Source organism: Protopterus annectens, chromosome 11.part0, assembly GCF_019279795.1.
Source record: "Protopterus annectens isolate FY-2018-M chromosome 11.part0, PAN1.0, whole genome shotgun sequence".
In the NCBI taxonomy this organism is placed as follows: domain Eukaryota; kingdom Metazoa; phylum Chordata; order Ceratodontiformes; family Protopteridae; genus Protopterus; species Protopterus annectens.
The window spans coordinates 729,900,044-729,925,851 of NC_056745.1; the positions used below are offsets into that span (position 1 = coordinate 729,900,044).

At 41.1% G+C, this 25,808-nt stretch overlaps 1 protein-coding gene across 1 annotated transcript in view; it reads left to right on the forward strand.

Moving 5' to 3' along the window:
* The window catches only part of LOC122814835 (potassium voltage-gated channel subfamily KQT member 1-like), a 383,125-nt gene that overhangs the window by 289,984 nt on the left and 67,333 nt on the right, over window positions 1-25,808 (forward strand). The gene's annotated exons all lie outside the window — the stretch shown is intronic.

Consider the following 25,808-nt stretch of genomic DNA (forward strand, 5'->3'; position numbering starts at 1 on the left):
GAATAATAGCTGTGGGTATTTGGGGTTATTGGTTGACACTAGGTACTTCACCCCTACATCATGATATCACCATCTCAACCCTCACACACTCAACTACTACTATATACAATTTGCATCACTTCCCTCACTCTGCTAGCCACTGTTACCAGTTACCAAACACCAATTACCTACACACATTCCTTACAAAGGAACATCCCCCAGTACTCCAACCCCCATACCATATTTACAACTAACCCCATACAACTATCACACCACCATAATTCACCACCTCAGACACAAGCTATGCCTATCAAATAGAAAATCCCACACTACTCTTAATTACACAAAACTCATCTACAAACTAGTCAAACTTTTATGTACACCTAAAAACAGCACTAGTATGCTGCGGTGACATACACCCCAACCCAGGCCCACTCAGTCCAGATAGACCAATCCCAGACCTAAATACAACCCTACTCCAAAGGCCCACAAACTCACTCCTCATCATAAATCTAAATATTAGAAGCATCTTAAATAAGGTCCATGACCTCCATGCCTTAATCTCCTTTTACCATCCAGATATTGTCATTCTGACAGAGACCTGGCTTATGGCCCTAATTCAAGATAATGAAATCACAGCACCAGGCTACAATTTAATCAGAAATGACAGAGTAGGAAAAAGGGATAGAAGAGTAGCAATACTATATAAAACTCACATTATCTTAGAAAAATTAGACATCACAATCCCAGACTTAGATAACACTGAACTCATCCTCACTAAACTGAAACTTAACCCACATAAACATATCAACATTATAGGATGCCAATCCCCCCAGAGAACAATATTACCATCACAGAAAAACTACTAGAATGGATGACCAACACCCTTCCCCAAGAAAACATCCTATTAGGTGACATTAATATTGACTGGGGCAACTGCTCCAGTCTAAACCCTATCTCTCATATCAACCTACATGGACTAACCCAACTAATAACTTCCCCCACCAGAACAGACAAAAGAACCAAACATCAATCTATACTAGACTGGATACTAGTATCTCATCCTTCCCATATATCTCACACTGGTTGCCTGCCAGACACCCTCAGTGACCACCTAGCTACATTTCTAATTAGAAGCAAAACTCCCCAACTGACCCAAGAAACTGTCAGGGAATGTAGGAATAGAAAAACCTTCAACCAACTCAACTTTAATATTGACCTAAAACTATGTAACTGGACCCCCTCCCTAAAAACTTTGGACCGTGATGAAGCGGTACTATACTTCAATTCTACCTAACTAAGCACGCACCTTGGCTAACTTTAAATACTAAAACATTACTCCGAGATAGGAACAAAGCATGGACAAACTATCATAAAAGCAAATCCCAAATAGACAAATAAACATACTGTCAGTTACATAACAAAGTCAAACAACTTATTAAAATAGACAAAATCTCCTACTACCAAAATATGCAGAATAAATATATTAACAACCCAAAAAAGTTCTGGGTTGCTGTCAACACTGTACTGCAACCAGGGAAAACAATCACCCCCCACCCCCAAAATAGTGAACAACCATGACAACATCCCTACTCAGTTCAACAAATTATTCACAAAAACTATCCAAAACCTAGCCAACAACCAGCTAAGCCCCAACAACCCATCAAAAATTAAAATACCCTCTTCATCCAAAACAAATCTCAGTTACCCCATCTTAACCTTCAACCCAGTGCCAACCAAAATCATACAAAAATTACTCCTAAAACTTAGGCCAGCCTCTACAGCCACCAATAATATACCTTCCAAATATCTCCAACTAGCAGCTGAAGCAATATCTACCCTGTCTCCATATTAATAAACAGATATATTTCAGAGTGCAAAGTACCCCATCTTTGGAAAATATCACATATTACAGCACTGTACAAAGGGGGTACCTGTGTAGAACTTAGTAGCTATCAGCCCATAGCTATACTATCCTCCCTATCAAAACTTCTAGAGAAGGTTGTCCACATGCAACTGATGAAATACCTTTTAGAAAACAAATTACTATCCACTCAGCAGCATGGTTTCAGACCCTTTCATAGCGCCACCACTGCACTTACATCATTCACTAATACCATCAATAACCACAGAAACAATGGACTGCTAGTATTTGCAATTCTCTTAGACTTATCTAAAGCCTTTGACATGGTCAACCATGAAAAACTGCTTCATACACTAACCACGCTAAATCTCAGCTTCTCTACCATTTCTTGGTTTAAGAGCTACCTAGATGTTAGGCAACAAGCTGTAAAATGTCTAAATCAGCTCTTTCCATTACTGCCCATCTCCCTAGGGGTACCCCAAGGCTCCATCCTGGGTCCTCTACTCTTCACCCTATTTACTAATCAACTACCCTCCACCATACCCAAAGCCTCAATAGTCCAAAATGCAGATGATACCACCATTATCTGTGCAACCAGCTCTCTTGACCATCTCCTCTCCCTAACAAAAGAATGTTTTTCCCTGGCAGAAACATGGATCACTAACCAAAACCTCATTCTAAACCCATCCAAAACTAAATTACTCCTCTTCAGCCCTCACAGATCTCCACCCTCTTCATTTAACTTTTCAATCTCCTCTCATAACAACACCACCATCACATCCAGCAGTCACACCAAACTGCTAGGCCTTGAAATTGACAACAGCCTTAAATTTGACATTCGTATCTCCCAGACCATAAAAAGAGTCCACAGAAAAATGAGCCTACTTTATTGCAACAAACAATTTCTCACCATTCACTCTAAGGTTACCACAGCCAGGACACAACTCCTATTGACCCTACTTTACGCCTGCCCAATGCTTACCAATCTCTGAAAAACTGAGCTCAGCAAACTAGATAGCTGCTACAATAAAATAGCCAGATTCCCCACAGGATTACCTTCTAGAACCCACCATTGTGAAAGCCTCAAAAACCTCAGCTAGCTAGAACTCCCACTGACCCTTCAAGTCAACCAACTAGCACTTGCTCACAAAGCGCTACATCATCCAGGCAACACACCAGCCCTGCAGCAACTACTCCAGCCTTACACCACTACCAGATCCCTGAGATCAAGTACCCAACACCACCTTAAGGAAACAATCTTTAAAAATGAGGCAGGTAGATTTATAGCCACTTCATCTCTAAAATCTAGAACTCCCTTCCAGCCCACATAATAAATAACAACTCCACCACCCAATTCAAAAAAATTACTCAAAACACACTTCTTGAATCACAGATTATGTACCTGTACTACCCCTGGAAAGTAACTCATATGTCTCTGTTTCCAGCAGCTAGAGTAACAGCTTATCTACTGCTTTTGTAATGTATGCCTGGGGTAATAGTATTACTGAACACTGTAAAGAAACCTAAACAACAGAGTATGTCTCTCATGCGTAGAAATGAGTTATGGAAGTTATCTACTCTATCTTCCTGTTATACTTGCTGTTAAACACCTCTATAACATATATATATTAATGCAGCCTGTGAATGTTGGCAAATACACTCTTTGGTTAACTCACTATCTTATATGTACTATACTTCTATATGAAGTATAAAGATTGTGTACTCTATATTTTGTTTAATTGAACTTTTTGGTTAACATGTCTTTCTCTTGTTAATGATTTTACTGCTCTGGAGCTTTTCTCCCCGGGCCTCCACTGAAGATGGACATATATCCAGTTGGACTCTCCTGATTAACAAATGCAAAATAAATAAAATAAAATAAATAAATGATGCAACCCCCCCCCCCCCCGATTACCCAAGTCATGTGAAATGGCTATGCCAATAGCATCAGGATATACTAGAATTTGCATTAAAATTATAAATTTTTATTAAGTACAAAATTAACAGTTCACATCATGAATACATAGCCCACTATGCATCCTGGGATATAGTAGATCTTGAAATGTCAGTGCTATAATAAATATTCACAGTATATATAGGCTGATATCAGCTGCACAATACTTCGATTACAATGGTGATAGTTTCCAGAAGGATACTAACTACCTGTATGATACTTTATTCTTCTGCCCTATATGATCCTTGAGCTATTTAAGTTTATCTCTTCTTTATGATGTATGTGTAATGTCTAGCAGTACTACCATATAACCACAACGCCATAACAAAATCCACTTTTTTGCTATTTGCAATGTTGCCCCATTTACTAAAAATCCCAAATAATTTTATTTTGTTCCATTTAATATGTATATATATATATATATATATATATATATATATATATATATATATATATATATATATGTATATATTATCTCCTATTTCCATCTGAAGCTCATATGACCAGTTGGTATAATTCTGTGCATCCTATGTGAAGCCAGAGAGCCATATCCATTCTAAGTATGAGTTTCATTGCATCGAGTAGTTTGCTATCATCCCTTAAATAAGATGAATATTTCTTCTTTACTATACATCTTTGTGTTTACATGCTTGGACTAGAGGCTGAAATGCAGTTATTTCATTGCAATCCATATCTCAAAATTAGCCACATGTATTTTAACACCTGTACATGTTTCTGACTAAGTAGATGTCATGTGTGTTATTCATAATCCATTGGATGCATTTAAGTTGTAACATCTCATTTAAATGAAGGTGGGGAGTCACTGGTAAATGCCCAAATGTATATTCCTTGAAAATCTTTGCATGGTAGTAGGTCACTCACAGACAGTGGTACAAAAGCAGGTGATAAAGTCACTAGCATTACAACAGCTGGTTGATATGGCATACCAATGCAGGATACTTGGAAGTTCAGGCAAGTCTTTTAAGTTAGAAATAACAAATTACTCCTATCTCCGTGGCATATAGCCCTGACTGTTACCTGATCAAGCCAACTTTGCTTAGTGACTCATGCAATAGGGGAACTTGGTTGCGGCAGGTTAGAGTGTCTTTTTGTCAACTCACCCACTCAGGGAAGGAGAGTGAGATTCTTGCTTTTAATGGGACATTCCAAAGATGATGGAAGCAGTTAAAGTAATCGTGCAACAGATTACTGTTGAAAATTTAGAAAGAAAGGGGTTGGCACTCTATGTGACAATGGACATGATATCACTAACTCTGTCACGCCCTGTGACACAGAAGATAGTGTATGTGAGACTGCCTGCTACTCCATACCTTCTGATCTCAACCTGCTGATTGATGTACCCAGCCCAGTATCAGGGACACTGAGATAAAAAAAGCAACGGGAGCAGACTGACACTAGCTGGTGGTCAGCTAGGGCACATACAAAGAGGAAAAATTAAAAAAGGAAAGAAAAGCAAGAAAGAAGTAACAAATTAAGTATAAAACAGGCAGATTCACACAATCATCAGTGTTACTTAATAAAACAAATATCACTCAATGCAGAATGTTGACTTGCAGGGGAGATGAAATGCAGCAATAATAGTTAAAGAAGTATAACCTGGGAAATGAGGAAGTATAATACAAGTGCAGACATACAATTAACTCAGTAATCCGTCATTGTATTCAAAAACGTTTAACTGCAAATGGATATCAAGTAAGATCTCATACTGATCTATTTGTTTATCCTACCTATGTGTGATTGTACTGCTTTGCTAGAGATGTAGGATTTTTCCTTGCCCTTCCATATAAAATAACATTCCTGCTTCTCTTTAAAAATATTTCACTTGTGTGAAATAGTAAATTTTTCTTGCATATTTCTTTGTGTCATATACCATTATATTTCCGGAATGATTTTCAGAATTTTTTTTTTTTAAAGTAGAGTATTGGCTGGGATTCAGAAAAAGATTCACCACTCATAGTAATTCAAAGTAACTGCCTACCACAGGTAGGTCAGTTACCATAGCTATGAGAAAATATGAGGCAGACAATTATGACTGCATTAATAAAGACCTCATTATCAGTTCATTAACATGTCTCTAAATCATACACAAGCCATCACATGGAATGACCGGCACATCTTCTTCAGTACTGTCTATGCCTCCTACACTGTTCTCCTCATCTTGGTTATGACTTTAACTGAATCTTTTATTCACCCCAATGGCACACAGTTTGTGACATTTCTTATTCTTAACTTGATTCCTGCAGCCACAACCATCATTATCTTAGATTTCAACCATGTAATAGTTTTATTTCTCTGGCCTTGGTCCTACTCCCAACTCCTTCAGTATTTCTATCAGATGGATGAGTGGAACTAAGTCATAAGCCTTGCAAAAGTCCAGTTGGACCACATACACTGAAACCTCCCAGTCAGGTCAGGTCTACCTGTACCCTGGCCATAAAACTGGATCAGCCTTGATTGCTAGCCCTTTCTGGCCATGACCACATGCTGGTTGCTATAGAAATACTACCAGCTTCCCTCTTAGATACTCTCCCCATGATATTCCCTGTCACTGCTTTGAAGCCACAACCAGCTCGCAGTAACCCAGAATTTTCTAGCTTCTACCCTTGCATAAAGTTACCAAACTTGCCATCCTCAATTTCTCAGGTTTTGTTTTTTGAAGATCTCTATATGGGAGTCTGCCATCTGCCAAAATATTGTGCTTTATTCTACTTTATGACAGCCAGCAGTCTGCCTTTTTCCTTGGAGATAGGGGTGTAAATGAAAGCTCCAGACATGTTTTTTTTTTCAAGTTTTGCTCATTTAAGTACTGAAGCATTTTAATACAATTAAGTATGCTTTTATTATCACAGCAACTGGCAGAACTGGTTTGATGCTGTATTCTGTTTTCAAGCCAGATGTTTTGAAGTGGATTCTTTTTTGTTCATAGGTTCATAGGTTCATACTAGGCTATCTGCCCTAGGGCATTTATAAGCCTAGCCAGAGTGTGTTTGGCTTTCGCCACCCATTTTAAATTAATTTTGCTATGCCCTTTTTTGAGGTTAGTATACTGTGCCTCTGTCTAACAGTGACACAGAAGTGATACCCAGGGTAAACCTACGATCTCCCATCCACTCATCAAGATTCCTCTTGAAGAGAGTCAATGAGGGACTCTGCCTAACCTGGACTGGGATTTTATTCCAGAGTGAAGGAAGCCTCTGGGTTATGAATCTGTCCCTCCAGCATGTCCTATTTATTTCAGTGCTGAGGTTCAAGTCTCGCGAGTGAGTAGCTCGATGGGATTTGGATTTTCTGAGGTGCAGCATGTCCATTAATTCCGGGTTGGACATGGCTTTATACGTCAGGCACAGATCACCTCTGAGCAGGTGGTATGCCACTGAGTAAAGCTGGAGTTTCTTTAACCGGGCAGCATATGGCATCTTTTGAGCCCTTTGATCCTCTTGGTGAGGTACTTTTGGGGTCTTTCCAGATGCTGCAGGTGTCTGGTAAGGTACATCCCAAAATGGGCATTGTACTCAATTGTGGGCCTGATGAGGGATGTGTAAAGAGGCACGATGACCTCCCCTGATCTAGATGTGAATCCCTTCATGATTAGGTGGGCTATATAAAATGTTTTTCTAATCACTTTGGCCACGTGGTTCTCAAATAAGAGATTGCTATCAACTTGGGTCCCCAGGTCCCTAATTACTTCTTTTGTACTTAATGGATTACCACCTATGTGGTAATTTGTGGGCACTTTGTTTTTGCCAAAGGGGATGACTATACACTTTTTGGCGTTTAGCTTGAGGCCATGGCTCTAGCACCAGTTGCCTGTTTCTATGAGGCCCTTTTGGAGGATGCTTGTGTCGGCTGGAGAGTCGATTATGGTGCCCAGTTTGCAGTCATCTGCAAACTTGGTCAGCCACAGTCCTTCCATGTTGGCCTGTACCTCCGAGAAATATATACCGAACAAGAGAGGTCCCAGGACTGAGCCTTGTGGGACGCCACTTGTAACTGGTTTGGAGTCTGACATGGCTCCAGCAATTCTAACCATGTGTGTTCTGTCCTTGAGCCAGTTTGCAACCCATCTAGTGACATAGGGGTTTATATTTAAGCTGGTGAGCTTATCTATAATGCCCGAGTGGGGTATTGTATCGAAGGCTTTTGCGAGGTCCAGGTAGGCTGTGTGGACCACCTTCCCCTCGTCAATGGCCTTGGTGACTGTTTCAAAGAAATCAACCAGGTTTAAGAGGCAGGATCTGCCCTTAACAAAGCTGAACTAGGTAGGATCCAGTGTCTGTAGGTCCCCAATATCTTTATTTATGAGGTCCATGATGATCCTTTTCATAGCTTTGCAGACCAAGCTAGTCGGGCTTATGGGGTGATAGTTTCCAGGACCTGTTGAGGCACCACCTTTGTGGAGAAGGATCACTGTTGCTGTACACCACTCTTTGGGTACATATCCTGTAGTAAGGCTGAGATTGAACAGTAGTTTTATGTTTGTGTTTAGCTCTTCTTGGAGTTCATGTAGGACGCAGCCCGGGACACCGTCTGGTCCCATTGATGCTGTGTTTTTTGCTTTGGAGAGGGCGGCTCTTACCTGAGCATCTGAGATGTCAGGGGGGCAGCACTCTGCTGGGATAGATATTTGCCCTTTTGGTGGTGGGGGGGAGTTTGTGCTGAACCTGTCAGCTAGGATGTTGGCAATGTCTGTGGGTTCGATGTATTTTTTGTCATTTTGGAGTAATTCTGAGCATATCTGGGAATTCCCACCCAGGTTCCTAACATAACTAAAGAAAGCCTTGTGATTATTCTTAGTGTCCTGTGCAATTTTTCTCTCGAAACTGGCCTTAGACGATTTTATGAGTGCCCGTAGTTTTTTGCTAATACTGATCAGTGATGCCTTCCCTTTTTGGGATTTTGCTCTATCATGTAGTAGCTTCCTCCTTCTATTGTATAGTTTGTTTATGGCTGGGGTCCACCAGACAGGACGTCTGCCTTTGGAGGATTGGGTCTTGGTTTTATTTGGGATTGCATGATCCATGCATTCCTGAAGGTGTTCATAGAATGCGTTTATAAAGGATTCTGTGGTCTGGGCTGTATTTTCCACAGGCTCGGGGGCTTTGAAGGATTCCACCTCGGTTTTGAGGAGTGTGAAATTTGCTTTAGAGAAGTTTTTCACTGTGGTTTTCTGGGCAGGGGGTGGGGTCGGGATGTGAATATCCAGTGAGATTAGTTTATGGTCTGATCTTACCAGTGAGGGATACACTTCTGGTCTGGAGCATAGAGTCCCCATGTTGGTGATGATCAGGTCCAGTATGTTTTCCCCTCTTGTGGGAGTGGTAAGGGTGTTGGAGCTAGAGTAATGCTCCCAGTCTATGTTTGGGTAGTTGAAGTCACCCAATATAATGGTGTTTGGAGAGACCTTCATATTTTCCATTGTTCTCAGGAAGGCCGAGTGGGGTTCCTGGGTTTGGGAGGGTGGTCTGTAGCAGGCTATAAACTGGAAGGCAGTTTTACCCACTGTTAGTTGCACATGGATAGTCTCTGATGCTTCATGCTGTGCCACCAACCTGGAGGTGTGGGTATGTTTGACGAATATTGATACTCCCCCTCCTTTTGTGGTTCAGTCCAAGTTTTGGGGCTGAAAAGCATAGTATGAGGTATAACCTGGTAGTGCTGAGGTGCTCTTGGGAGCCTTGAACCAGGTTTCTGTTACTGCACAGATATCGATGTTCTCCATGCTAAGGAGAGTTTCGAGTGCGTGCATCTTGAGGTTTAGACTTCTGGCGTTGAGTAGCATTACTCTTAGTTTCTTATCCCTTGTGATACCTATGGAGGTGGGTTTGTCTTGTAGTTTGATTCACTTGTTTGCAAATAAATACCACAAATAATGGAATGAGACCTCTGGCCATTTTCTTTGGTCTAATCTGAGTAGTGATTATATTACTGGATTATTTCAATTTGACATCTCAATTAACATTTTTCTCAGATATTTACTTATAGAAATAAGGTACAGCTTTTGGGTTGGCATTTTTATTTCAATCTAGCTACCTATATATGTACTCTCTCTCTCTCTCTCTCTGACTCTGTGTGTGTGTGTGTGTGTGTGTGTGTGTGTGTGTGTGTGTGTGTGTGTGTGTGTGTGTGTGTGTGTGTGTGTGAGAGTGTGTGTGTGTGTGTGTGTGTGTGTGTGTGTGTGTGTGTGTGTGTGTGTGTCTGTGTGTGTGTGCGTGTGTGTGTGTGAGAGTGTGCGTGTGTGCGTGTGAGTGTGTGTGTGTGTGTGTGTGTGTGTGTGTGTGTGTGTGTGTGTGTGTGTGTGTGTATATATGTGTGTGTTTTTGTGTGTCTGTGTCTATATATATCTAGCTCTCTGTCTACCAAAACTTTGAGCGATGTCAATAGACTTAAAACTGTTCTAATCACAGCAGTTTGAGTACATGCTACTTTGAATCACAAAGATTCAAAGATAAACAAAATCTACTTCTTTGCAAGGGGAAGGCCCCCTACAAAGTACAGTTTTGTACCTACCATAAATGTAGATGTTTGAGTATAAACACTGCTGCAGTCATTACACTTGAGTTATCCTGCCATCAGGTGGTTCCCCAGTCGGCCTGATTTCCAAAGTCTTGACCCAGCATCGGTTGCTGTTGCCTCCTCCCTGAGTCAGTGCGACAGGGGTATATAAGATTCAGCCAATGCCATTTTCTTCAGTTTTCTTGCCCCAGATGTCAGATGCCCCTAAATAGGTAGGCAATTTAAATTGCTAATAAAGCATACATAAGAAAAGCAAACAACAACTTTCAGTTACCAGCAAATACTCCCCATATGTAGGAAAGGATAGTAGGCATAGGTATGTACCAGCAAGTAAGAGGGGAAGGAGGGAGGGTAATCTGGACTGCAACAGTGTTTACACTCGAACATCTACATTTATGGTAGGTACAAAACTGTACTATGTTCATCGTGTTACACTGCTGCAGTCATTACACTTGGGTGGAATCCCAAAGCTGAAGTAGGAAGGCTGGTTCTATAAGGCATTAGGGGTGGCTATAAGGCCCTGCAGCACAGCAGTTGTGAAGCCAGCTCTGGATTTGGAGTATAAAGGCAAATGGTAATGCTTGGTGAAGGTATGCACAGAACTTCATGTCGCTGCTTCCAAAATATCCTTGGTAGGCACTCCTCTGAGGTAGGCATTTGAAGTGGCTGTTACCCTGGTGGAGTGAGATCTAATGCTGTTAGGTTTCCCATGGTGAATATAGCAGAAATGTATACATACTATCCATTTTGAGATAGTCTGTTTGGAAATGGCTTTTCCCTGTGCTCCTGCAGCATACGCTACCAATAATTGCTCAGATTTTCTGAAAGCTTTGGTTTTGTCCAAGTAGAAGCATAACTGTTTGTGAATGTCCAAAGAATGTAGTAGTCTCTCCCCTTTGTTCTGTGGTTTTGGATAGAAAGTTGGCAAATAAATAGTTTGGTTTAGAGCCACACTTGATACCACCTTTGGCATAAACTTAGGGTTAGTTTTTAAAGACACCCTGTCCTGGTGGAAAATGAGGAAAGGTTCCACTGCCATCAGTGCCTGTAATTCTGAAACTCTTTGTGCTGATGTTATTGCCAGTAGCAGAGCAGTTTTCCAAGAGATGTATTTTAATTCTGCTGTGTTAGCTGGCTCAAAAGGAGGTAAAGTTATTTTTTTCAAAACAAAGTTGAGGTCCCAAGTTGGGGTAGGTAGCTCTCTTATGTTTTTAGCCCCTCTGAGGTACTGTTTGAGCAAAGGATTAGAAAAAAATTGGTGGATCCATGTTGTAATGAGCAGAAATGGCTGAGGCGTAGATCTTGATGAATGAGAAGGAGAGGCCCTTGTCCAGCATCTCAGTTAAATATTGAAGTATCTGAGGAATGTTTGGGACAAGAGGGTCAAGGCTGTGTGCCTGGTTCCAGGCACAGAATCTCTTCCATTTATCCGAATAGGCTTTCCTGGTGTTAGGCCTTCTGGCCTCCAGAATGACATCCATAACAGCTTTAGAGAGAGGCATTGCTTGCTTGACTAAGGAATTTTCCATGCAGCTAGGTTTAAGGTCTTTAGCTGGCTGTGAAGTATCTGATTGTTGTGCTGTGTTAGCAAATGTGGGATTTGAGGCAAAATCCAGGGTGGTTCTTGTGCTAAGTTCTTTAAGGTTGGGTATCAGTGCTGGCGTGGCCAGTCTGGTGCAATCAGGATCATCTTTGGCTCTTCTTGCCTGGCTTTTATGAGTACCTTTGGAAGGAGAGGTAAAGGAGGGAAAGTGTATACTTGCAGGTTTTTCCTGCTGAATGAGAGGGCATCCACTTTCCATGCTTGTGGATGGTAAGTCCTTGTGCAGAATTTCTGTAGCTGGCAGTTCATTAGGGATGCAAACAGATCTATGTCCGGGCTCTACCATTTTTGTGTTATCATTCTGAATACTTGTGGATTCAATTCCCATTTGTGGGGATCCATGATGTTTCTGCTTAGGTCGTCTGCCGGTGTGTTTTTCTCTCCTGGCAGGAATTGTGCTTGCAGATGTACTTGGTAGTCTAGAGTTGTGTTCCACAAGGTCATGGCTTGTCTGCAGAGGGGGTAGGAGTGCGTGCCCCCTTGCTTGTTTATGTACCACATAACCATGGTGTTGTCTGTCTTTAGTAGTAGTTGTCCTGGATGCAGCAGGTTCTTGAAAGATATAAGTGCATTTTGTACAGCTAGCATCTCTTTTTGATTGATGTGAAGATGCCTTTGCTCTGTGGGCCACTCGCCCTGAATACATTTTCCTGCCATGTGTGCTCCCCAGGCATAATCCGATGCATCTGTTGTCAGTGTTTGCCTGGCTGTGGGTTGAGTAAAAGGCTGTCTCTTGTTGAGATGACAAGCTTGAGCCCACCATCGAAACTCCTGTTGAAGGCAAGAAATTAGTGGTATAACTGTTTCCAAACTTTGATAGTGTTGAGACCATACACTCTTTAGGTACCATTGTAGTTTCCTCATATGCAGTCTGGCATATGGAATTAGTAGTATGCAAGATGCCATGTAGCCCAAGGCCTGCAGAATTTTTCTTGCAGGGAGTTGGGTCTTTGTTGCCATCAATTGAAAGTATTGAGTCAGTTGTCCTTGCTTGTCTGGCATGAGATAAGCCATCTGGGCCATTGTGTTCAAGCTGACACCCAGGAATATTATCTGTTGTGAGGGCACTAGTTTTGATTTCTTTTCGTTTACTGTGTACCCCAGGCAACTTAATAACTTTTTTATGAATGCCAGATGCTTTAGAAGAATGTCCTTGCTCTCTGCTTGAATCAGGCAGTCGTCCAGGTATGGATAAATTTGAATATCTTTTTGCCTGCAAAATGCAATTACTGGTGCCAGGCACATTGTGAAGACCCGGGTGCAGTAGATAAGCCAAAGGGCAGTGCAGAGAATTGATAGTGCATTGAACCAGTTAGAAATCTGAGGTATCTTCTGCAGTTTTGTCTGATAGGGACATGCAGGTATGCCTCCTTGAGGTCCAAAGTCACGAGCCAAGCTTTCTTGCCCAGCATGGGAAGAAGCTGCTGTAGTGTCAACATTTTGAATTTTGGAACATCCAGGTAAGTGTCTAGAGAAGGAAGATCCAGAATGGGTCTCCAGGCTTTGTCCTTTCTGGGAACCAGAAAGAGTCTTGAATAAAATCATTGTCCTTGCTCATGTGGTGGTACCTTTTGAATAGCTCCCATGACCATGAGTGCTGTAATTTGTTTTTGTGCCTCTGACCATTGATTTGGTGGCAGATTTGGCATTCCTTTTAACCTTGGCAAAGTGTGAAATTGGAACCTGTAACCTTGAGATACAATGTTGAGAACCCATTTGTCTTTGGTAATGCAATGCCAATTGTGATAGAAAAGTGCCAGTTTTCCTCCTAAGGGGGCTGCCAAGAGAGAACTGTTTGGCAGCTGTAGTGGGAAGTCATTGAGGCTGCTTTTTATAAGGTTGTGGCCTGTCTTCCCCTTTTTTCTGGCCTGGTGTACCCCATTGTCAAGACCTGTAAGGACCTTGTGCTTGACCTCTACCTCTTGGGCGTCTGTATCTGCCTCTTTGAGGTCTGTCTGTGACTGGAAAGGACCAATTCTTTGTTGGACAATTTCTGCTAAAACGAGGAGGCTGAACCTGTAAGAAATCCTTCACCGTTTGCATGGATTTTGCCTTATCCTCCATCTTCTTTAATACCTCCTGTGCCTTAACTCCAAACAACACATCCTGCTGCAAAGTACATCCAATAATTTTGCCTTAACATGATCTGGTAACGTATGTTCTTTTAACCAAGCATGCCTTCTAATAACAGAGCCTGTAACTGCTGCTCTACAGGATGCCTCTAAGGAATCAAACCCACATTGGAAAGTATGTTTTCCCACTTGTTCAGCTGCATGCAATAAATCCTGCATTTCTTTAAAATTAGGAGGATCTGAATCTGGAAGTATTTTTTGTTTTAACTGAGACATCAAAAATTGCTGATATTTTAGCATGTGAAACTGGCAGACGTATATACTTTCTTTCCCCATTTGTCTAATGCTCTGGAATCTCTGTCAGAGGGAACTGGGTTTTTTGCTGATGAGGCCTTAATCCCTTTGGGTCCCTGAGAAATAGTTTCAGGGTCAGCAACAGGGCTTTTATACAGAAATTTGTGAGAGTCAGGGACTCTGTAATATCTATCAGGTTTAACTGGGGCTGGAGGTAAGGAGTCAGGGTTTAAGCTGGATTCAGTGTACACATCATCCACAATATCTAACACTGGTGGAATAGCAAGGGGTCTGTGTTGAGGCAATAAAAGGAAGTCTCTGAGCCTTTTCTTGGATTCTGAGTAATCCTGACCTTCCCAAATGGAAATGCTCCCTCATGGTATGTAAGGTCTCCCCAAAGGAGTAGTCCTCAGGTGGAGAGGCTGATGGAATTGATTCCTCAGCATCCGAATCCTCATAAGGAGGTAAGGAATATCCTAGGTCTGAGGATGAATCTGAAGAAATGGACACCTGGTCGGAAGATTCAGAATCTGCATCCTGTCTGGGCCTTTTATCAGGAGGGGGATGGGACCCCCTGATCAGGGTAATTAGGTCTTCGGCCATTTTGAGCATTTGTTTCTTAGGCATGGAAGCCTGTCCTGGAGAATGCTGTATCTGTTTCTTAGTTTTTAATGGGGCCTTAGACTTAGCAGAGGGTTTAATGGTTAACTGGGTAGGTCTGAAGACACCCTCTGAAGCTGTGGATTGCTCAGCTACTTTGGTTCTCTCAGAAGGGTTAGTTTTGGTAGGCTGAAAACATAGAGCATCCAAAGGCCCAGCCAGCTCCATGTGGGAGTCGGAGGTGGTCTGTGGTTCTGTGGATGCAGTCGTCAGGGGCTGCGTAGGCACCTCACTGAAAACCGGAGAACCGGCGACCGGCCTAGAAGAGGCCTCATCGTCAGTTTTGGGCCTCGGATGTCTGTCCTTGTCTTTGCGCTTTTAATGTAATCCGGTCATCGGAAGTTCCGACGGCATGGTGTAATTAAATTTTTTGCCAAAATAATGTCAGGCAAAATCAAACTGACGTTTAATAGTGCGCTTGTTAAACCTAGCACAAAACCGACAACCAGTGACGTTGTGGTCTGGGCCTAGGCATGGAATACAATAGGAGTGGAAATCCTTTTGAGGTATTTGCTTCCCACAGGAAATACAGTTATTAACTTTTACTGACATTGGTCTGAGGCAAGAAAAAGTTTCCCCAATGGGGTACTTAGCTTTGCAGAAGACTTCGGTTCTGGATTCAGAATGAAAATCTCAGGAGTCGGCTGACTGACACTGCTTCTGTTTCGGGCACGACGCGGCAAGAAAGACTGAAGAAAATGGCATCGGCTACATCTTAAATACCCCTGTCGTACTGATGTCAGGGAGGAGGTGACAGCAACCGACGCCGGACCAAGACTTTGGAACTCAGGCCAACTGGGGAACTGCCTGACGGCAGGATAACCCAAGTGTAATGACTGCAGCAGTGTAACACGATGAACATCCCCACATTCCTTGCTAATTATATACACCAACTCTATGGTTGCACTACAGTAGGTAAAGGATAAATTCCTTGATCCAACTGTACAGTGATGTTGTACAGAAAAAAAGGCGACACTTGTGATCAACTGATTTTTGATCATCTGTACCTTTCATGCTTTTGAAGTTGTCTTTTCGATGGATTGTAGGGAACCTATATGCATACACACACACACACACACACACATATCTATCTATCTATATATATATATATATATATATATATATATATATATAAATGTGTGTGTGTGTGTGTGTGTGTGTGTGTGGATTCACTTCATAATCTGGAAAGACTGAAATCTCGAATTTCAGTTTTTCAAGACCATGAAATCGAATCCACACAACACCAAAAGCTCAAAGCAGCGAAATTTAAAACACTGAAAACACAGCAAACACAAGACCACACATATACCACAACACACACACACCACAAATTAAAAAAAAACAACACACATCCACAAACCTACATCACAAATAAACAGGGGGGGCAAGCCCCCCTGCACCTCCCCTACTTATATATACTAACTCCAAGAGCTCACAAACGGAAAAAAAAACAAACTCACACACACACATTCTACAGTCCCTCACACACACACACACACACACACACACACACACACACACACGCACACACACACACACACACATTATCATCGACAATTCCGGTAAGCGATCTTCCCCCTCACAGGACCCATGGTAGCGCTTCTTCCTGTGTTACAACGATTAGGGTTTACGTGATTCCGTATAATTTACCTTGAAAGCGCTACCATGGGTCCTGTAAGGGGGAAGATCGCTTACCGGAATTGTCGATGATATGGACGTCGATGGATTGGTGTCGAAGAGGTGAGTGTCGGTGATTTCACAGTTCGATGAAGTCATAGGAACCCATATATATATATATATATATATATATATATATATATATATATATATATATATATATATATATATATATATATATATATATATATATATAGATAGATATATATATATATAAAATCTCGAAATACTGAACTCTGGAATTTCAGTATCCCGAGACCATAAAGGTGAATTTTTAAAATAGTAAAAATGCATAATCGTGAATTTGAATATCTTGAATTCGCGGTTATGGCTTTATGCTTAGTTACATCCGGTGTTTTCTGTGAATGGTGTACGATGTCATATATGGATTTAGGTGCGATTTAAGGTGAGTATTTTGTAAGGGTTTTGGGTGGAAGTTTGAATGTCTATGAGTGTGTTTGTAAGTTGTACAAGTAGATTAGGGTAGGCAGGTGAAAGTATGAGTGTGTAAGTGTTGGATGTATTGGTGTTTGTATATGTGTGATGTGTGTGTCTGTGTGCGAGGGACTGTGGAATGTCTGGGTGTGAGTTTGCTGTCTTTTCCTGTTTGTGCGATCTCAGAGTTAGTATATATAAGTGGGGTGTGTGGGGGGTGGAGGGGGGCTTGCCCCCTGGTTATATGTAGTGTAGGTGTGTTGATTTGTGTTGTTGTGTTTGTGTATGTAGTGTGGGTAAGATAGTGTATGTGTTGCATGGTGTGTGGTGTGTATATGTCCATGATTTTGTATTTCGTGGTTTTGGGGTTTTGGGATTTTGAACATTTGCCTTTATGGTTTCGAGGTACTGAAATTCGAGATTTTTGGGAGTATTTGGGATTCAGCATTTCTAATCAGGTCACATGTTATTTGCATATTCACCATGCTAACATCCCTGAATCTACTCCATATAAAAAGGCAGCCATGTAGTTAGGCAAACTGAAGGTGAGGAGACTTGTTTATGTGGAGAAAACTGAACAGAGGCTATTACTTTTCAATATATCTGCACAGTGGATTACTGGACTTTAGAAAGTATGCGTGCATTTTGTCAGCTACATACTGCATATGCTGGAATGTAATTAAGAAAAATCTAAAGCAAAGTCTTTTACACTTTTATCTGTGTGCATTAGTTAAAAGCATACTGATGCCATAGGCATGTTTGTCAAGGCATTTCACAAGTATACATGATTGCCAATACCTTAAAATGAAATGCTCTGTGATAAATCTGTACAAATGTTGCAGAGCAGTTCATTTGATAGCACTTTTAGAATTTCAGTATGGCTTGTTAGCAAAATGTATCATTTGCCTGTTCTATTTTGAGGGGAGGAGAAAAGCTGCATTTCTGTTATGGCACAAACAAGGATGCATTGCCATTGTTACTCTCCTTTTTGTGCATCCAGCCTGTTGTTCATATTTCAAATCTCTAGACTTCTTTACATTTCTCCAGTGGTAATACTGAGATGATACCCTGTCTGTTTTATCTGGGTACAGTTATTTTGTAGTTATGTAATACTTTTGTGTAGTATCCTTCTGTTTTCTTTTAGGACACCTATGACTATGTCACCCAGGAGTCTCAATCCTGGAAGACCACCCTTCATTGATGCTGAAAATCAAGTGATCGTCTATGCTTTTAGGCAACATGATGCTTCCTGCTTGAAAGGGGAAGGGGAGATATGGCATGCAGAATGCATATTTGGCAGCAGATTGTGAACAATGTTAATGCTGTGGGTAGCTATGGCAGGACATATGGGCAGGTGTGCCATCTACTGACATGATCACATCTGCACGGGGGAGAGGAGCTGTAGTGGGCCATGATCAGATGGATACTGGGGGCACACTTGCTCTAGATCCACCACTAACACCAAATGAAGAGTTCCTGTCCACTGTCAGGGATTCAGACAGTTCTCAGGAAAGTGCAGAATAGCATGCCCTTGTCATTGGTGCAATAGTTTCAGGGATAGCAACCATGTCCCAGGAGGAGCTTCCCAGTAGGCTTTGGTATGCCAGTTGTTGAATACTGTCGCATAGTAAAGCAATGGAAATCAATACATTACTGCTTTGTCACAATACTTTTTTTGGGGGGGGGGCTGAAGATTGCTACAGTTAACAATGCATTCTGATTGATTAGCTTAGGTTGGAGTTGTCATCCGAGCTCTTGTTGAAAGTATAGTTTATGGACATATAAAGATGTAAAAGTATTATCTCCTGTGTTACTGTTAATTGTGATGATGTTGCCCTTATCTTTAGCTTAACTTCTTCCAGGAATGTCTGGCTTGCAGAGGATAACCTCATTTGGAGATGGCAAGCCATACATTTTTATGTCAGTACTGATGAGCAATTTAAAGAAATATTTTAGTGTGAGATGTTGATTCAGGACTGTTGCGTGTATTGCTATATTGTCTAATAGTGGCAGCACCATTATTTTGTTAGCATATATTGGAGTATAGAAGTTTAGGTAATGATTGTTCCTGTGTTTGTTTCTTTTTATCAGAGGTGATCCTGACAGTGTACTTGTGAGACTTCTACCCCCTAATGTCTGTGTATCAGCAGTTTCTGGTGATGATGGTGGCCAAACAGAGGTACAGTTGGGGGATGCAGAGGTTGAATCTGATGCTGAGGTTGACATACAGCCATCATCTGCAGTTCCATCAGACACAGCCAGTAGGCCTGTGTCTATCCATTTCAGTGAGCCCTCAGATATTGGACAGGTGGAGGGTGAGGCCATTGATCAGGGAAGTGCGGTTACTGTGGCTTCAGTGCATGTTGACTCTGGCCATAGCCAAAGTGTGGACAATGTGCCACACAGAATGCTTGTTAGGGGTACTCGGAGGGTCCTGCTGTCCCTTCTCCACCTGATCCAGGTGTCTCTTCCCGTGCCAATCAACATATATTTAGGGCCATCATGGAGGCACAGGTGCATTCCCATAGGTTATCTAGGTGCTTAGAATTGTAGATGTGGCATAGGCTGATATGTGTGACTGCCTCCACCATGTTGTGGATTCACTGGATCAGATGAATGACATGTTAGAATGAGGAGTGTTTGTGATGTAACAGGCGGTGTCTGTGATGGCAAATCTGCTGGGAGGGGAATGACATCCTCCTGGGCATAGATCAGCCATATCATTTGCTGTTAGCCAACGTGGTCATGCCCAGTCATGCTCCCATAGTGGCACTATTTGCACTGCTTCATCCGTGGGTTAGCTGTCCGTACCCAGACATGGCAGGCCATGGTGTCATGGTCCTGGGTGTCCTTGTAAAGGGAGCTCGTCCAGTAGACATCAGTCATGTTCAGGTAGCAGCAGTTTATTTGACTGCGGTCATGCACATGCCAGTGCAACTCCTTGCAGAGACGTTTCTCATGGTTGGGGATGACAACGTTGAACAGCCACCTCTTCCATGCAGTGCTCACAACTGTCCAACATAAAAAGAAGTAGAGCTTGCACAGAGCTTGGCTGTGTTCATACAGACACTTACACACCAATTTCACCTGGAGGACCCATAGAAACACACACACAACAGTTACATGGATCAGCAATGCAGCTTAAAACTAATTTTGTCTCACTGGCCATTTGATGGTTTATCCAAATGTCTGCCTGCTTCTCTTTCTTACTCACAAACACCCACTCACTGACCTTTTGTGTCAGCCTAGGCCCCCCCCCACTACCCTGTGCAAGCGATGATAACTGTGCCATATCCCTGTTTTATACCTTTTGGATTCAGGGATACATAAGCTTTGTGTCTGATGCTCAGAGTGTACAGCTGACTTAGTGCTTAGTATACCTGTATTTCTGATGTTGACATGGTAATTTACCTTTGACTTCTTTTGGTTTTAGAAAGTTAGTCATTTGACAGCAATAACATTTTTCCATCTCTCTTGTTAATGATCTTGTCAGGGTTGTGAAGTCTGAAACTGCAGTGTGTATCATAACTTTCTAACTTCTCTCTTTAATGATTTCCCAGTACAAACATATGGTGCTAAACTGAGGGCATGCAGTGATCATCAGTACATTTGAGGGATATGACTGTGTGAATCTTTGACACCTGAGGCCTACTACTTAATAATGGACACATATAAGTTAAATAAATCTCTGCTGTCACATGTTAAGGTCATGTCTCTACAAATGTCCCACATTTACTTGCTTACTCTACCAAGTAACAACATGCAAGGATATGCCAGTCATTCTTACTATCATACAATACACTCCAGGTTCAGTACTTACCTTGTAAATGCAGCAGTTGCCACAATTTTAGTTCAGGGCTGACTTTGTCTGATGCAAGCAGTACAAAGCCAATACATGGGGAAGTAAAGGTTGTGAGAGTTGCCTGGCATCAATGTTAATATATGTATGTGTGTAGGAGGAAGGGTTTAGGTCCTTAGGAGGTGAGTGACTTTGCTATGCGTTGTCTCTTAGCCAATGTAACTTCATATTGAGGATGTCTACATCTGTGTACACCCACAGCAGTGGGTGGTTCCCTCTTAGACGCCTCATCTGCATGTGGCTGTGGAGACCTTGTCATTGATGCTGGGATGTGTGCTCCTTCCCCTTGTTGATCCTGCTGAAGCTGTTTTCTCAGAGTGATGCTGTGTAGCATGTTACATACTTTGAATATTTCAGTACATGTCCATGGATTGTATTGCAGGGCTCTCCAATATGTATCTAGGCACTGGAACCATGACAACAGCAGTCCAAACACACTATCTGTGATATTTTTGGTGTGAGTGTATGCCTCATTATGGTGTTTTTCAGTGGGTGTGTGTGTATTTATAATGGGCGTCATCAGCCATGGTTTCATTGTATAACCTGCATCCCCCAGTAAATTACCCTGTGGGATATCCCCCCATTGAACATCTGATACGGTTGGGAGGTGTGCCAGATATTTGTGTCATGATAACTGCCAGGGTTGCCAGCACACACATTCAAGATGGTTTCCTTGGCATTGCACACAACTTGGCAGTCAACAGAGTAGAAGCCCTTTCTATTTATGTAGAGCCTACCCTGTTCCCCATGGGGTGCCTTCATTTCTATATGTGTGCAATCTATGGCACCTAGTACTTCAGGGAAGTGTGCTAAATGGTAGAACTCCTGCATATTTCTGGCCCTATCCTCAGGAGTATGGGGAAAATATGTGGTCAGTGGCATGTTGGAGCATAATATTCAGGAATTGATGGAGGTTTCTGAATGCTGATGCCGGTGACATCCGCAGCATGTCCCCTGTTGGTTTCTGAAAGGTATCTATAGCTATGATTCTAAGTGCTACACAAACCTTTCTCTCCACTGGAATGGTTTTCCCTTGGTTTGCCTTGGCTCTGATTTGAGTATGGCAGAGGTTGCAGAGTTCCTGTAGTGTGTCTCTTATCTACCTGTAATCCTTTACAATTTCCACATCATGTAGGTTGTGATATGTTAAATGGGGCCTAAAAACTCTTCTCCTTCTTGGCTATGGTATATTAGCAGCAGCAACAGCAGCAGCATAGACTTCAGCCTGTTGCACATACAAATGAGTTAAAGCAACAGCAGCCCCTAACATTCTTTCTGCGTAGCCTAGTGTCCTTGGCTGTATTCCAATAGGTTTTGGAATTCACAGCGAAAGCCAGCACTGAGTCTACATGGTTGCTTTATAGCTTATTGATTGGTCAATTAGCATACAATTCAGCTGCTTATACTGTAATTAGCATGCCACAGTGTTTACCTTGTTTGTGTGGTGGTGCTTGCTGCTTATTGAATACAAAATGGTGCACTAACATGTAGGCTTTATCTAGACTGACTGTGTGTGTGTCTGGCTGTAATCCATGTGCTAGGTATAGTGTCAAATAACAACGTAAATATCTAGTTCTGCATTTTAATTCTTACTATAGCAATATATCAAAAACAGATGGCAGTGAGCAAAAAAATAATAATGGATGGAATACATGATACATGATAACAATTCCCCAATAATCTACTGTTAAAATAAAATACCATTTCTATATCAAATAATGTGAATTCCATAATCTTACAAATCCTGACAACGTTCATCACACAGGAAAAATAGTATTTTTAATGCTCAAGGATTGTGGTTTGGATGAGCTGTTGTTATACTACAGAGTAACAAATCAAGGGTGTAGCTACCAATACAAGACGCATGAAAATGTCACGCACCAAAACATTTGTGTTTCAGTAGAAAGAGAGGAAATATCATTAACCCAAATTCAAGAACAGAACGTTTTTTTTTTTTTTGTGACACACAGTAAGGACTTATATTTTTTCAAACAAATACAGCACATTTTGCTGACAGTTAATATAACACATACATCTTCCTACTGTAGACACTGGTGATTAGCATTGTGGTTTATATGTCTGTTACATGTTCTAAGAAGTAGAAGCAGGTCTGATCAGTTTACAGCTCCTGGATTACAATGATAGTTTTGAGCAAAAAAGTGAAAATAATAAGTTCTAGAAGCTGTGCAAGATGCCTGTGACTCAAACCACAGCCAATCTATTTACCTGGAAATTAGAAAAAAAAAAAAAAAAATATATATATATATATATATATATATATATATATATATATATATTAATGTTTCACTTGACTTGCACAAAGGGGGCTTAAAATGGATTCTTGGAAAAAAAAACATTCCAAGATCATTTTATAGCAGCAGGTCCAGTGAGATACAATAACCATAACCATTTAATGATTCTGCAGGATTAAAATATTCAGAGTACAAAGATATAATGAAATAACTGAAATATAGAGATAACCATTATTTATCTATCTGTACTTTTTGTTGACTGGGATTCCCTCTTTCAAGGGAGATCCAAGGTGGTATTCATACTTGACTAGGTGAAATTTGACTAAGACACATGTGAACTTCCCCTGCTCTTTTTGATAAGTGCTGTGGAATCTTTTACATCTACCTGAGCTACCACCAACTCAATTAATGGGGTCTTGGTTTAACATTTCATCTGAAGAATTGCACACCCAGGAGTGCAGCCCCAGGAGTGCAGCACCCCCTTTGTGCTCCTCTGCATTGTAAGTCCTGGAAAATTAATCAAAGTACTTGGCCTTCTACACCAACGGTAAATGTGCTACCTGTTGAGCTATGCACCAAAGATCAACATGCTACCTGTTGAGCTATGCACCAAAGGTCAACATGCTACCTTTTGAGCTATGCACCAAAGGTCAACATGCTACCTGTTGAGCTATGCGCCAAAGGTCAACATGCTACCTGTTGAGCTACTGAGTCTGCAAATAAGCACATTAGAAGTCCACACGCAAGTGAAGTGAATGGCTGTAAAATATATCACTCTCAGTCTTCAAAGAATTGGTTCCTTGTTCCAAACCACGATAAGAACACCAACACGAACAATTCCAGTAAAAAAGATTTATTGTATGCTAGCACTGTCAGTAAGCGCTTTCACCTCCACGGCTTTATCAAACTACAAAGTGCATAGTCAGTAAAAACATTTAAATACAATGAAATCAAACCCAATAGGTTCAAATTAAAACAACTAGAAATGACATCATTAAATGAGGGCACACCTTTCCTAAGTTAACCCTTAGTGGTGAGCATATACTATGGTCTAAAAATCCTCTTCCTCTTAAGGGCAGGTTTCACTTGCACCTTGTCATTAATGCCAGGGATTTTATCTGCCCTGAGCCTAATAATCCATTTAAGTTCACATTCTAAAAGGCAAGTATCTACATCCCCTCCCCTAATATTGGTCTTTAATTGTTGCAGTACACTAAATACAAACTCATGCTCAGCTCCCATTATTTTAATATGTTTCGCTAATGCATTACTGTCAGATCCAGTTCTGACTGCATATAAATGTTCACGTATACGTTCCCTGAGCTGCCTACAGGTCTTCCCAACGTAGAACGCTGTACAGGAAACGCAACGGGCCAAATAAACTACATATGTACTAATACAACTTGTATCTGTGGTGAACACATACACTACTTTCGTTAATGGGTGTTGAAAGTCTTTCCTGTCATCTATAAAATGACACTGATTACAATTATTACAAGGGACCGTGTTACGTTGTTCCCTCACCATCATATTCCTAGTTAGTGGTCTATTACACAGCTTACTTTTCAAGTTCTGTTTATTCTTATATGTAAACCGTGGACCTTCTCCCACCAACTTACTCAGACTTTCATCTAAATTCAACACCTGCCAATGCTGTCTAACGATGTCTGTGATCTTGTTTACATCCCTGGTATAAAATAATGGAAACCTTAAGACATCCTTAATATAACACATACATCTTCCTACTGTAGACACTGGTGATTAGCATTGTGGTTTATATGTCTGTTACATGTTCTAAGAAGTAGAAGCAGGTCTGATCAGTTTACAGCTCCTGGATTACAATGATAGTTTTGAGCAAAAAAGTGAAAATAATAAGTTCTAGAAGCTGTGCAAGATGCCTGTGACTCAAACCACAGCCAATCTATTTACCTGGAAATTAGAAAAAAAAAAAATATATATATATATATATATATATATATATATATATATATATATATATATATATATATTAATGTTTCACTTGACTTGCACAAAGGGGGCTTAAAATGGATTCTTGGAAAAAAAAACATTCCAAGATCATTTTATAGCAGCAGGTCCAGTGAGATACAATAACCATAACCATTTAATGATTCTGCAGGATTAAAATATTCAGAGTACAAAGATATAATGAAATAACTGAAATATAGAGATAACCATTATTTATCTATCTGTACTTTTTGTTGACTGGGATTCCCCTCTTTCAAGGGAGATCCAAGGTGGTATTCATACTTGACTAGGTGAAATTTGACTAAGACACATGTGAACTTCCCCTGCTCTTTTTGATAAGTGCTGTGGAATCTTTTACATCTACCTGAGCTACCACCAACTCAATTAATGGGGTCTTGGTTTAACATTTCATCTGAAGAATTGCACACCCAGGAGTGCAGCCCCAGGAGTGCAGCACCCCCTTTGTGCTCCTCTGCATTGTAAGTCCTGGAAAATTAATCAAAGTACTTGGCCTTCTACACCAACGGTAAATGTGCTACCTGTTGAGCTATGCACCAAAGGTCAACATGCTACCTGTTGAGCTATGCGCCAAAGGTCAACATGCCACCTGTTGAGCTACTGAGTCTGCAAATAAGCACA